Genomic DNA, 13,884 nt, shown 5'->3' on the forward strand with positions numbered 1-13,884 from the left:
AAAGCTTGTTTCAGCCTTCACCTTGGATGATGCAGGTAAGTCCCTTTGTTATTCCTCTGCTGTAATGCCCACATCCTATCCTCATCTTCTAAGTTCAATACTTACCATATTTCCCCATGTATAAGACACACCCTTTTTAAAAAAATTCGGGATCTGAAAACTGGGTTCATCTTATACAGTGGTTGTAGTTTTTTTTACTTGTGTTTCCCGCTTTTACGTGCTTGTTGTCTTTGTGTTCATTGTTTCACACTTGTTACCAGTATATTATGATAGGTTACATTTTGCCACATTCTGCCCAGAAATGGCTCAGAAAAGATTTTCGTACAGTGCTGAATTCAAGTTAAAAGTGATCCAGTTTGCAAAAGTGAATGGAAATAATGCTGCTGGACGTAAGTTTGGTCCTCCTTCAACTGAGAAAACAATCCGAGACTGGCTACGGGAAGAAGAAACCCTACTGAAAACGCCACAACAGAAGAAGGCCATGAGAGGCAAGTTGGCAAAATGGCCAGATTTAGAGAGGGAATTGAAGATATGGATTGAAGAGCAAAGGGCAATTGGAATTCCTGTGTCCACAAAGATGGTTCAGCATGAGGCAAGAATTGCTGATGAAAAAGAAGTTACTGATTTCAAAGGAGGACACAATTGGTGCTTCAAGTTCATGAAATGGAATGGATAAGCATGTGTACATGCACCAGACTTGCCTAAAAGATGAATTTCATAATTTTGTCATTCAATGTTGGAAGACACATCAGTTTGAGTTGGGACAGATTGCAAATATGGACAAATTCCTCCTTCAACTTGATGTCCCAAGTAACAGAAATGTTGATAAGAAGGGGGTGAAAACTATAATTGTGAAGACAAGTGGACATGAAAAGAGCCATTATACAGCTGTTCTAGCTTGTTGTGCTAACAGAACCAAGCTGCCTCCTATGCTGATTTTCAAACACAAAACAATGCCAAAAGAAGACATTCCTCAAGGACTGATTGTCCACATTCATGACAAGGGTTGGATGGATCAGGATGGGATGAAGATTGGTTTGAGGAAGTTTGGAGCAGGAGACCAGGTGGGCTCTTATGCAAACCTGCCCTATTGGTGCTTGATCAGTTCAGAACACACATAACAAAAAACACAAAGAAGATTGCTGCAGAACAAAAATCAAAACTTGGCATCATACTTGTAGGCTTGACATCCCAGCTCCAACCACTTGATGTCAGCATTAACAAACCATTCAAAGCTGCCATGAGAGATGAATGGAACCAATGGATGAAGCTTCCTGAGGACAATTTGACACCAGCAGGAAGAGTGAAGAAACCAACTATAGGAGAAGTTTGTACCTGCGTGAAAAGATCCTGGGATAATATCAAGATTGAGATCATTGTCAAGTCATTTAAGAAGTGTGGCATTTTAAATGCCATAGATGGAACTGAGGACGAGGCAATATATGAAGAGAGTGATTTGTCATCAGTGATATGAAGACACAGATGAGGACAAGCTAATGGTTGGGAGTTTTGATAGTGATGAGGAGTTGTATGAATTTTATGATGAATAAAATGAGTTCAATAAGTTTATGTAATATAATTTTTTTCAAATTTCGGGCCCCAACATTAAGGTGCATCTTATAGATTGGAGCATCTTATACATGGGGAAAAACGGTAATAGAAGCACCATGATCATTGACCACTTTGTCTGTTGCAGCAGTTTTCAAACTTCATGGTAGCTGGTGATCACATAGAAAGCTTCTTTATCAGTAGCTTGTTTGGCTACAACCTAGACCTACCTAATTCAACTCTGATAGTTAGATCAAGGCACCACATTATAACAAGCTCCCAGGTAATTATGACCCTGTGGCTTCTCAAGAAGGAGACTGTCCATGCTCTGCCATGAACATGGACAGTCTCTTTCTTCTGAATCTTTTCTCAATTCCCCATTATGAATCTGCACCACCTCACTTTCTGTTCAATGTTCATCTCTGCAATTAAGAGTGAAGGAATAAACTTTTAGGTGGCTGACTTTTTCAAATTGTGAAATGGATTATTAAATTGTGCTTGCCACTTATCTAAGAGAGATATTGTGAAGACTATGCTGATACTTATAAAGCATTTGGAGTCTTGAATATGAAAAGTACCTTATGAAATATTGATGATCCATCTGTTGCACAAACCTTAACTGTTTAGTTGAGATTTTCCTCTTTTGTATTCTAAGATAGCATTCTTTCTGAAAACAAATTATTCCTTACAATAATTATAAATGCAAATGAAGTTTATAAACAAAATTTATTGAAACAGTATACTCTTGTGTTTCCCAAGCACCTCACTATAAAACAATAGGACTTGAAAAGATCTCGACACGAAAACTTATGTAACTCTTTATCAGGCAGAACTATTCTCAAATCATTCTGGAAGAAGATTAATTAATTCTCTTTTAAAAGACTTTTTGTTCCAGTAGGAGCAGATATTTCTTCTTATGCATAGAAAGTGTCCTGACGTGCCATTGTTTAGTTGAAACAGTGGTATTTTTCAAATAAAGGGCATAAAGGAAGTAAATTTAAGAAGCAAAATACATTGTGCCAGAGTTTCCAAAATGACCTCTAATGCCACAGATTATAAGAAGTGATAAACAGTAAACATGGCAGTATTTCATAATAAGACAAGTTTGGAAACCACAGCGTTAAATACACTGAAATATGTTAAGTAGAGTGAAGTGGGGTACTTTGCGGGATTACTCAGAGGTGTTTTTTTAAAAAAATTTTATTGGGGAATTGGGAGATGGGAACAGACAAGTTGCTGTCGTTTTGTTCTTCAGTCTAGTTGTGGAGGACGTTGCTTCACTGGCCCAAGTTGGCACCATCATTGTGCTCTTCCCGGGCGAGGCAGATCAGTTGCCAGCTTCTGGACAGCCACTCACTGTGGCTGCTGGCCACTCACGCTGGCTGCTGGCTACACACGGTAGCCCATGGCAACCCCCTGCCACAGGGGCTGCAGTCTATGCCGTCGCCGGCAACTCACAGCAGCCCAGCTCCAGGTTGAGCTGTTGTTCAGCATCTTAGTTATAGAGGGCAGTGTCACTGGCCCTCATATGTGGGATCTGAACCGGGGCCCTCTGGCTTCCCAAGCCAGCTCTTAACCAACGCGCCACTCGGCCGGCCCTACCCAGAGTTTTTTATACAGACAGTGTGTGCATTGTGACCCTGTAAGAGGAGAAGGCATATATAGCATTGACCACCCATATTACCTAGAAATCCTGCCCTCAGTTCCACCTCTACCTGATTCAAAGACATTCTATAATTTGGCAAAAGGTGGTGCATCCTCAGTACACTGTATTGCCACCTGCCAGAGAAAGGGCCATAGCTCCCATTGTCTTCAGTGGCTGTGTGGTGAGCAGTGCCTTGGAGGTGTTCAGTGCAGCCTTTCACAACTGCACCCTGGAAAGCACCAGAATTTGCATTGGTGACTACCTGTGCACACCCTTGGCTCTGAGAAACCTTCCCATAATACCCCATTTCCATGCACTTAACATCATCTTTCCCAAACTTACTCAGTGATGAATCTACTTTTCTGTATAACACTTACAATGACTTGTGAAACGTTAATATTTATTGGCCATACTTTGGAGAACACCCTTATTTGGAGGTCAGACCTCTAAGAATATCAACCACTAGGACAGCAACACCTTTGGAAGGATAATGGAGAGCCATCAAATACTGAATATTGTTAAAAATGCATCAAGACAAAGCTAGCACATGCTGTGACATAGTGTTAGTTTCACTACATAAAGAAAGACAGGATCTCATTGGCAGAAAGGGGATATAAAATTAGGACTCGCTTTAAGGGAGACAGAGACTAAAGCAGCAGAAACCACATGGATAGGAGTGAGAAATATTAGGAAATCAAGAGAGGGAGTAAATGAAGGGGCAAGGCGGGGACAATGGAAGAGTGAAACAGAGCAGAGGTGATGGGCAGCAGAAGAGAAAGTGATTAGAAGAGAAGAAGGTACATTAAGCTGTTGGTAATAGCAGTGACAAGAAATCATAATAGAGGAAGAGAGCGCTGCTTATGGAAGGAAAAATCTAAATTAACTAGCTAAAGGCAATCTACGATCACAACTCTATCATTAGGAGCAAAGAGCACTATACACCTCTGTCATCCCACACGCATTACTGTGCTGCACTGGATGGACATGAGGGTGAATAAGTTCCCACTTTCCCTGGGAATGTCCCCATTTTAGCACTGAAAGTCCTATATCCCAAAAACCACACAGTAGCAGTCTAATCAGGATAGTTGTTCACCCAGATTAGCATTGACTCAAAATAGCAGTGCAGTTTGGAGCTGGTCTGTAAAGCATCTCCTTAGTGGTACTCAGGATTATTACTGTTTCACATCAACCACACACATGCTAGTAAGAAGTCCCACAGCCTGTGGTGGCAGTAAGTGAAATTCTTCCTCTTCAATAGACTATGAAGGAAGGACATTGTATTCGAACTCAGTCCATGAATCATGATGTTTTTACGTCCATTTAAAGAATTAACTTTCTCTCTGTGCACTATTGTATAGGGTAATGTGTTTGGGGAGAAAAATCAATAAAAATGCTTAAAATAAAAATTTTCATGCTCATAAGGTTTTTATCTTCCATTATAGGAAAATTAATCTATATGGAAAGGTACATTTTCTGAGGATGTTTTGTAAGAAGCATTATTCTATCAAAATATAATGTTAAAATATATTGATGCACTTTCCAACTCACCTTTCTAGTTATGTTTTAAGGCTAAATGCTAATATTGATTTGTATTCCTTGATCACTCAGTGATTCAGATTTGGGGACAGATAGCATGCATAGTGATATGGAAAGATTAAGCTAGGTTGACAGAATGCCTCAGATAAGTCACCATGGGGAATCACTGTCCCTGTGTCCTCAACTGAGAAGAAATTTACGTATGAAATCTGAACGTGGTCTGCCATGCCTGAAAACAATAAGGAGAAAGGGCACCATGGAAGAAAGGATGTTATTTGTTTCTTGGGTCATGGTCACAAGGCAGAAAGCACTGCCTCTCTTTTCCATAAGGAATAACACTGAGGTATCGCCTCATCTTGTACATCCAATCTTGTGGAGCTGCCATAATAAGAACTCCCATCCTGGGGAATATTCAGAGCCTGCAAACTCCTACTTTTCTGCTTCATCCTAAGAGGTAGGTGAAGAGCCAGTGGCAGGAGAACAGAAGAGTAGTTATAGAATAGCTAGCTAGCTGAGTCATTTTCCATTTCCGGAAGTCAACCTTCAGGCATTATTATACAGCAAGAACATGGTGCACGTGAGAAGGTATATATTATACAAGCACTGGGGTCTCATGACTCCTAACATTCCACAACAGCCACGCATCCATTATTTTCAATTTCCTTTCCATCTTTCCTGGTTTTTTTCTGAGTAATTGATCTGGAGAGAAATTTTTGAAAATATGGGAAAAGTGGAATCAATTTACGTAGTCCCACTAGCCCCCAAATTAACTTTCAATAAAACACACCACTGACTTTTCATATAAAAATAATACTTAAAGTTTTAATTTAAAATTATATTGTAAAATATAGTTAATGAGTTATAAACAGTTCATTTCATAAAAATTAAAAATTAGACAACCCCCAAAATTATAAAAATGAAAGTATAAATCATTCACAACTCCACCACTCATAAATAACTACTGCTGTCAACAAAACGGGGTCATTCATTGCAATCAGGTCTTCCTTACCATTTTTTTATAGATGATGCAATTACTACAGCTTTGTAGAACACTTAGAAAAATCAGCAGAACAATAAAGAGAAAATAGTATCACCATAACCCTATCACCCAGAGGTAATTATTCTCAACAATGTGTTTATATTATTTTAGTCAACCACTCATAAACACACACTCTATGTTCCTTAGTTTTACAAAACTAAAATTATATTACCCACTTTTTGTAATTAGCTATTTTTTTATTTATCAAAATATTAGATGGTTTAGTCTTCTAGGATTTGCAGCTGTATCCAAGACTGTAATTGGTTTTATATTTTATTATTTTCATAAAATACTCTTAAATTATTTCAGATTATCAGAAAATATTTCCAATACTAGTGACTATATAGTAATTTTCAATATTAGTGACAATTTGTTTCAAATTTTATTCTTTCCTGAAGCATGTGTTGGTACTTGGTGTGTTGGGTGGAAGATTTAAACTACAATCAAGGAGGCAGTATTATGCAGAGCTGATAACGTATTCATAACCAATAAAGGGAGTCAGTAGGCTGAGTGACAAAGAAATCCTGGTAGTAGATTCTGGAGAGAGAGGATTCCAATATCAAAGGTTGAAGTTAAATATTCAACCAAAGAGACTAGATATGTTTTAAAGACAAACAAACAACAACAATAACAAAAAGTTTTTGGTTTTCTTTTCCCCTACTCAAAACAATTTCTTCAAAAATGTTCCTTGACCTCTTATGGGAAGGGACGGAGTCATCAAAAGTGCCAGTACAGGGGCCAGCATTTGCCTCTTATCTTCTAAAAAGCCATCAAGGAGTAAAGATGGTATGATCAGATAAGACTTTTAGAAAGAATCCTTTGGCCATAGCACAGCAAATGGCAATGCAGAGTATTAGTTACAGGAGATCAATTTGGAAATTGCTTGGTTATGGTCTAGACAAGAATAGATAGCAAATCAACTAGGCAGAGTAAATAAGAATGGAGAAAGATCTGAGTGACATTAGGGTGTTGAATGGATCAGAACTGATAACTGGCTAGATGTGTGTGTAGAGTTATATAAAGAGAAGAATTGGATAGATGGTTGCATTATTAAACAAGATAAAAAGCAAAATATTTTTATTATTGAATTTTTATTCTTGATTTAAGTGATGAGATATAATGAATTAAATTTTAGACTAGAAGGTTGTGAAAATATAGATTTGATACAAGAGAGACACCAGAGCTAGAGATACAAATTTAGGAGGAACTAGTATATCAATGGTATTTGAAACCAGAAGATAGGTAAGATAACAAGAGCATTAGAGAAAAGGGCTGGTGATAGAATCCTGTAGATGATAAATATCAAGTTCCAGGAAGCTCATGGGGAATTAGAGGAAAAGAATCAGGAAAGGATGGTGTCAAAAATCTAAAGAAAATCAAAGAGAGGGAAATTAAGAGCTTCAAATATGCAAAGAGTCTGTGAATAAAAAAGATTGAGGACGCTCATATTAGCCTCATAGTGGCAGTGGAGATCTTTATAACAGTAACTCCTACAGTGACGGGAACCAACACCAAATTTCAATGGTTTCAGGAACGAGTGGATGTTGGAAAATTGGAGTCTCTCAACATATCAAATCTTTTCAAGAATTTTAGCTATTAAAGGAAGAAGAGAGCCAGGGCCTGAACTAAAAAAGACTTTATAAATAATGACATTTTTAATGATGGGAGATATGTTTATAAGCTAAAAACAAGAGGCCAAAGATGATAGAGAGAACAGACACATGAAACAGAAGGAATAATTTATTGACCAAGCAAGGAATTAAAGGAGAACCAGCAAAACAATGATTTCCAAAGCATAGTCATGTATGCAAACCATCTTAGAGAAAGGCAGGAAATTCTCCGACCTAGGACAGGAAGTAGTAAGAATGGATCATGCAGAGCTGTTTTAAAGTGAAGACATATGGATATGCCAAATTGAGGGAATTCACAGCCTCTGTTTTCTCTGTAATATACTAGGTGAGGATTTAATGTTTAAGTAAGGATTAAGTTCCAGGCTTGCATAAGAAATGAGAAAGACTGTGGTTTATATTAATAACAATAGACCTATAGTGTCCAATCTACATGATCTGAAATTAGTTACTTTATTTTGAGAGGCAGTCAAATAGGAATTCTAAGACAGGAGAAAAGTCAATTATTTTCAGCTTTAGGATGACATTTTTAACTTATCTTTGATATTTTTTCATGTTTAAAAACAGTTATTCAACACGTATTATTACTTAATGTTATACTAGTTGCTGGAGGTATGCATATGTTTTTTCAAGCACACTTTTACAGAAATTAAATGATATCATTAGCTTCATAAATATCATCACTGCTGGTATAATCTCCTTCACCAATGTTCCTGGTAATAAGGCAGTCAAGATAAGTCAAAATAAAGCAGAGCACACACACTTGTTAGAGTAAACCTCAAGATGTATTGTTAAGTCTCATCTCCACATCCAGCCCCTCAACTTATTTCTTTTTTTAAAAAAAGATTTTTATTGGGGAATTGGGGTATGGGAACTGCACTGGGGAATTGAGGAAGGGGAACAGACAAGTTGCTGTCCTTTTGTTCTTCAGTCTAGTTGTGGAAGACGTTGCTTCACTGGCCCAAGTTGGCACCATCATTGCGCTCTTCCCAGGCGAGGCAGATCAGTCGTTGGCTTCCAGATGGCAGCTCACGCTGGCTGCTGGCTACTCACAGTAGCCCATGGCAACTCACTGCAGCAGGGGCTGCAGCACATGCTGTCGCTGGCAATTCAAGGCAGCCCAGCTCCAGGTTGAGCTGTTGTTCAGCATCTTAGCTGTAGAGGGCAGTGTCACTGGCCCTCATATGTGGGATCCGAACCGGGGCCCTCTGGCATCCCAAGCCAGCTCTTAACCATTGCGCCACTCGGCCGGCCCTCAACTTATTTCTTATCACACAGTCAGAGCTCTCTCTCCATCTTCATTAAAGGCACCAGGCCCCCTGCCAGAGTGATTGAAGTGGTAACGAAACACTAACACTTAAAATGATCACATACTCATGCAGAGAGTCTCTTTGGGATTTACAATCCCAGCATATCCCTTCGGAAGGAACTTAGGTCCAGATTGATCATGCAGTAGCTTTCATGATAACAAAGCAATTACTTTACATTCTGGAATGAAAATGACGGATAAGAATATAGATCGGTGAGGCAGGGTTATCTTTCATAGTAGCAGCTACCAACAACAACAAAATAGACAAGTGCTGGCCACAGCTTTCCAAATTAAACTGAGGGATGTGGGTCTTCCATGCAATGGTGAGACTGTGGATCTCCATTCTGGAAACACTAAGGATTAAGGTATAAAGTGTGCAACAGTTAATGGGCAGCACCAGCTTGCAGGAGACTCCAGTAGCAGGTGGGCTGTGTCTAGCTGTGGACTTAGTTTTCACAACTGTGCTGATTGGGTCCAGTTACCCTCGATTCCTCAATGATGTTGATACTTCCTGTGGATTGTGAGTGAGTGAACAAGACCTGCTCGTCCCAACCAGAGTTCACCTGGCTTGTCAGCCAGGGACCAACCGAACAGTTCCTGAGTGGACCCGTGGGAGATTGAGAAATCAAAGTAATCAAGTAGGGAAGAAAGACACAGAGACAAAGCTGGGATCAGGAGGGACACTCTGCTGCGGGTGGCGGAGAGTGCCACTGTTTATTGGTCACACACTGGTTATATAGAAAGCAACTTCCTCTTGCAGGGAAATTCCCCTAGATAAGCACAGGGGATTTTTGGTAGGGGGTTTTGGGGACTGGGGAACCAATGTCCCTGATGTAAGGTTTTGGGAGTTTGGAGAAACAATTACTCCTAGCAGCAAGTTACAACATAAACCAATGATATATTTTTAAGCAAGGTTAAACTGAGGCAATTAGAAACTGTCAGCAAGTCCATGGTGGAAAGTCCCAAAGCATGTGAGTCTTTTAGGAGGGTGCTTTTAGAAGGTCTGGTGATGTCATCTCCAGGGGACTTCTGCTTTTCCATGGCAGCAAAAGATGAGCTAAGATATCTCTCCAGCAGTTCCTCTTTTTGCTGTTCACCCAACATGAAGTTCTGCAGTTTTTTCAACATACAAAACATGGGAGGCCTGCAGCTTTCTCAGGTTGCAGCCTCACTGTTCTCAAACAGCTCCCAACAGGTGGGCTTATAGTGCTGGTGCTAATAGAGCCTCATTTCCCCTACCAACAAAAAAAAGACAATTTTCCTGAAATGGGTATGTCTCTGGTCGGTCCTGGAACTTACACACGCCAGCCTCTCTGAGACACCCTGTTGTTCTTTGTGCACTGAGCAGCCATAAGCAAAGTGTGTGCAGGTCGCTGGGCTGATTCCTGGTGCCATGTAGTATCCATGAGTAAGGGGTACAGGATGTGGAGTCAGAGAGGTGAAAAGGTAGGGGGATCCAAAATGGTGTTTTCATCCTTACACAAGCCCTTTGGGGCAGAGAGATGGTGGTAGCTTCTATTTCTGGTGCAGTTTAAGTACAATGCCCTCTTTGTAGAACTTCACAGATACTTGAATTTCTTAGCAAACATTATAAATCTAGTGCCACATGTGACCACAGGCCTCGGAGCCGGTAAACACCATGCAAGTCACATTCTGGTGGATAGAGCTGACAAAGCATCTTTTGAAATCAAGAACTTGCACTCAGCTTCCTGGTAAACTTAAGGTGAGAATAACATTTGTTTGCGATTCTCCTGATATAGACTCATTTATTTTCTGAACTGCAAGTTTCCCTGGAGCTGGCTACTTAGTCATTCTGATTCTGAGAAAATGAGCTATATGGACAGGACACACAACCTAGAGTCCCAAGAATAAGAATGATTCTTCTTTCTCTGGAGAGAAAATAAAGAAGAAAATGAGAGCAGTGAAGAGTCACCAACCTAAAGTTGTGGGTCCCAGATTTTCTCTCAGATGTGTGTCTTTGCCACTGTCCCCCTTATTGTCCTCCCTCCAACATAGTATCACCCCTTTTAATCGCCCTCCGCTAACTACCATTTCAGAGCCCCAGCATGACCTGGAAGCATTCCTATTGCAAGGGCTGCAGCCTCTGAGGAAGCCCAGGGAAAAGGGCACTGCTGGCCTCCCATCAAGGGAGACTCTCTCCCACCGCTCCCCACACTGGCCCATCCCCCCTGCTAGATCCTCCCAGGATGACATTCTCTGAGCCACCCTCCCTGTACACTGCACATGCCCTGTGTCCCTAATTCTCTGTGTTCTGTCACATGTTCCCCCTGCCTGGAACATGCAGACTCTAAGCTGAAGATAAGCAGCATGACCTCACAGATGGCTGCTGAGCTGAGCTGCCCTTTCGCAGGATGTATTTGGTGTCTTTCGGGTTAGAACCTTTCCTGGGGAAGGCTAACTAACATTTTGATTTAAAAGATCTACAGGGTAGCAGGCCAAATAGTGAAGAGTTAAAGTAGGAAAAAGCTAGTGAATAGTATTAAGATTTTTCAACTGTTCCTTTTAATTGTGTTTCAAGGTACTGGCCAATAGCAAGTGCTCTAAAAATGCAAATATAAAAATAAAATTATATATATATATATATGTATTTTTATATATGCACATATGTGTATATGTATATGTGTGTGTGTGTGTGTGTGTGTGTGTGATTGTTTTGGTCACTCTGTTTCAGCATACAAATCAAATGTGCTACCTGGGTCTGAAAAGTCTCAGTGTAGCCTTCTGCAGGGTAGAGAAAATTCATTTAAAGCTTCCCATTAGAAACATTAAAAAGATCTTAGATACTAGAAGGCAGGGGAGGAACTCTAAGTTAAGAAAGAACATAATGAGTTGGAATTTCAGATCCCAAGTTGTAGGAAATAGGCTTCTCTCTTACAGTGTGGAGGGCCATCCATTTGTGAGCTGTCCCCCAGATGGTGCTGTGGTTTATGTATGATGCACAGCCTGTGCCACACTGCTTAGGAGTCCATTCTACTAAAATCTCCTATATGGGTCAGGATTGCCTGGTACTCCTACTCACAAGATTTCCTTTTCCCAAAGCTCGTAGGTCCACTTGATTTCAAATCAAGGCGGCATTGCATCTGAAGTATTTTATTGCACTGTGTAAGTGTGTGTGGTCTGGGGGACAAACTGCCTGGAGAATAGTCAAAATACAGGAGTCAGCTTGCATGGAAATAGTTGTGTCCTGGAAACTTTTACAGAAATGGGAAACTGACTAGTTCTAGGTTATTAGTTGTAAATAACATAGAGAGTAACAGTCTATTCAATAAATGGACCCTTGTGCACTGTTAGTAGAATTACAAATTGGTGCAACCGAGCCACTATGGAAAACAGTATGGAGGTTCCTCAAAAAGTTAAAAGTAGAACTACTTTATTACCCAGCCCTCCTGAGTATTTATCTAATAAAATCCAGAACACTAATCCAAAAAAATGTATGCACCCCTACATTCACTGCCGTGCTATTCACAATAGCCAAGATAGGGAAACAACCAAAATGCCCATCAATAGTCAATTGGATAAAGAAACTGTGCTACATTTATACAATGGAGTATTATTACTCTGCCATAAAAAAGAACGAAGTCTTACCATTTGCAACAACATGGATAGATTTAGAGGCTATTAGGCTAAGTGAAACAAATCAGACTGAAAAAAAACAAATACCATGTGATCTCACTTATATGTGGAATCTAAGGGACAGAATAAATGAAAAAACAAAATAGACTCATAGATACAGAGAACAAACTAATGGTTGCTAGATGGGAGGGGGTTAGGAGAATGGGTGAGAAAGGTGAAGGGATTAGGAAGTACAAATTGGTCATCACAAAAGAGTCACAGAGATGTGAAACACAGCATGGGGAATATAATCGATAATGTTGTAAAAATTATGTATGATGTCAGTTGGGGGGATCACTTCATGAATTATATAAATGCCTAATCCCTGTACTGTACACCTGAAACTAATATAACATAATATTGAATGTCAATTTTAATATATATCTATATCTATATCTATATCTATCTATCTATCTATCTATCTATCTATCTATATATATATATATATATATTGCCCCCACACACACAGGATATAAAGTACAGCATAGGGGATATAGTCAATAATATTGTAATAGTTATGTGTCAGATGGGTAGTAGACTTGTTGGGGTTATTAGTTTGTGAGATGTGTAAACGTCTAATCATTATGTTGTTTTGCACATGTGAAAGTAATAATAATAATAATAATAATAATAATAATAGTAAAAGAATCTTCATGTAACCAAAAGTATGTGCTATTTTCTAAAGTGTAGTATCTGTACTTACATTAAGAAAAATTTAGTAGGAGTAAAGTTTCATTAAACCTCATCTTATTTAATCTTTTCTTCCCCATTTCATTTCATTTTTAAATTATAAGTGTTGCTATATATCTGCTAAATGTATGGATCATAATAAATTTTGGATGTCTCCTAAAAAAATTAAAACTGTCATAAGATACAAAGAAGGTCTTTACATAATTATTAAAGGATCAATTCAAAAGTAAGCTACAACAATTATAAACATATACACCCAACATCAAAGTACTTAAACATTTCAAGCAAATATTGGTGGATCTCAAGGGTGAAATAGACAGCAATGCAATAATAGTAAAATACTTCAATACCCTATTTTAAATAATGGATAGGTCATCCAGATGTAAAATTAATAAGAAAACAACAGAGTTGAACAATACTATACATCAAATGGACCTAAAAGACATATGAAGAACACTTCACTGAACAGCAGCAGGATACGCATTCTTCTCCAGCCCACACAGAACAATCTTCAATGATAGATCACATGGTAGGTAACAAAACAAGTTATAGCAAATTTAGGATGACTGAAATCATTCCAATTATCTTTTCTGACCTAGAAATCAATATCAAAAGAAAAATTGAAAGCTTACAAATACAAGGAATTTAAATAATGCAATCTTCAACAATCATTGGATCAAAGAAGAAATTAAAAAGGAAATTAGAATATATCTTGAGACAAAAATAGAACACAACATACTAAACATTTGTGATAGAGCAAAAGCAGTTCTAAGGGTGAAGTTTATAGTGATAAATGCTTAAATTAAAAAAAAAGAAAAATCTCAAATAAACAATCAAATTTGCACATCAAGGAACT

The sequence above is a fragment of the Hipposideros armiger genome, unplaced genomic scaffold, assembly GCF_001890085.2.
Source record: "Hipposideros armiger isolate ML-2016 unplaced genomic scaffold, ASM189008v1 scaffold_574, whole genome shotgun sequence".
NCBI lineage: Eukaryota > Metazoa > Chordata > Mammalia > Chiroptera > Hipposideridae > Hipposideros > Hipposideros armiger.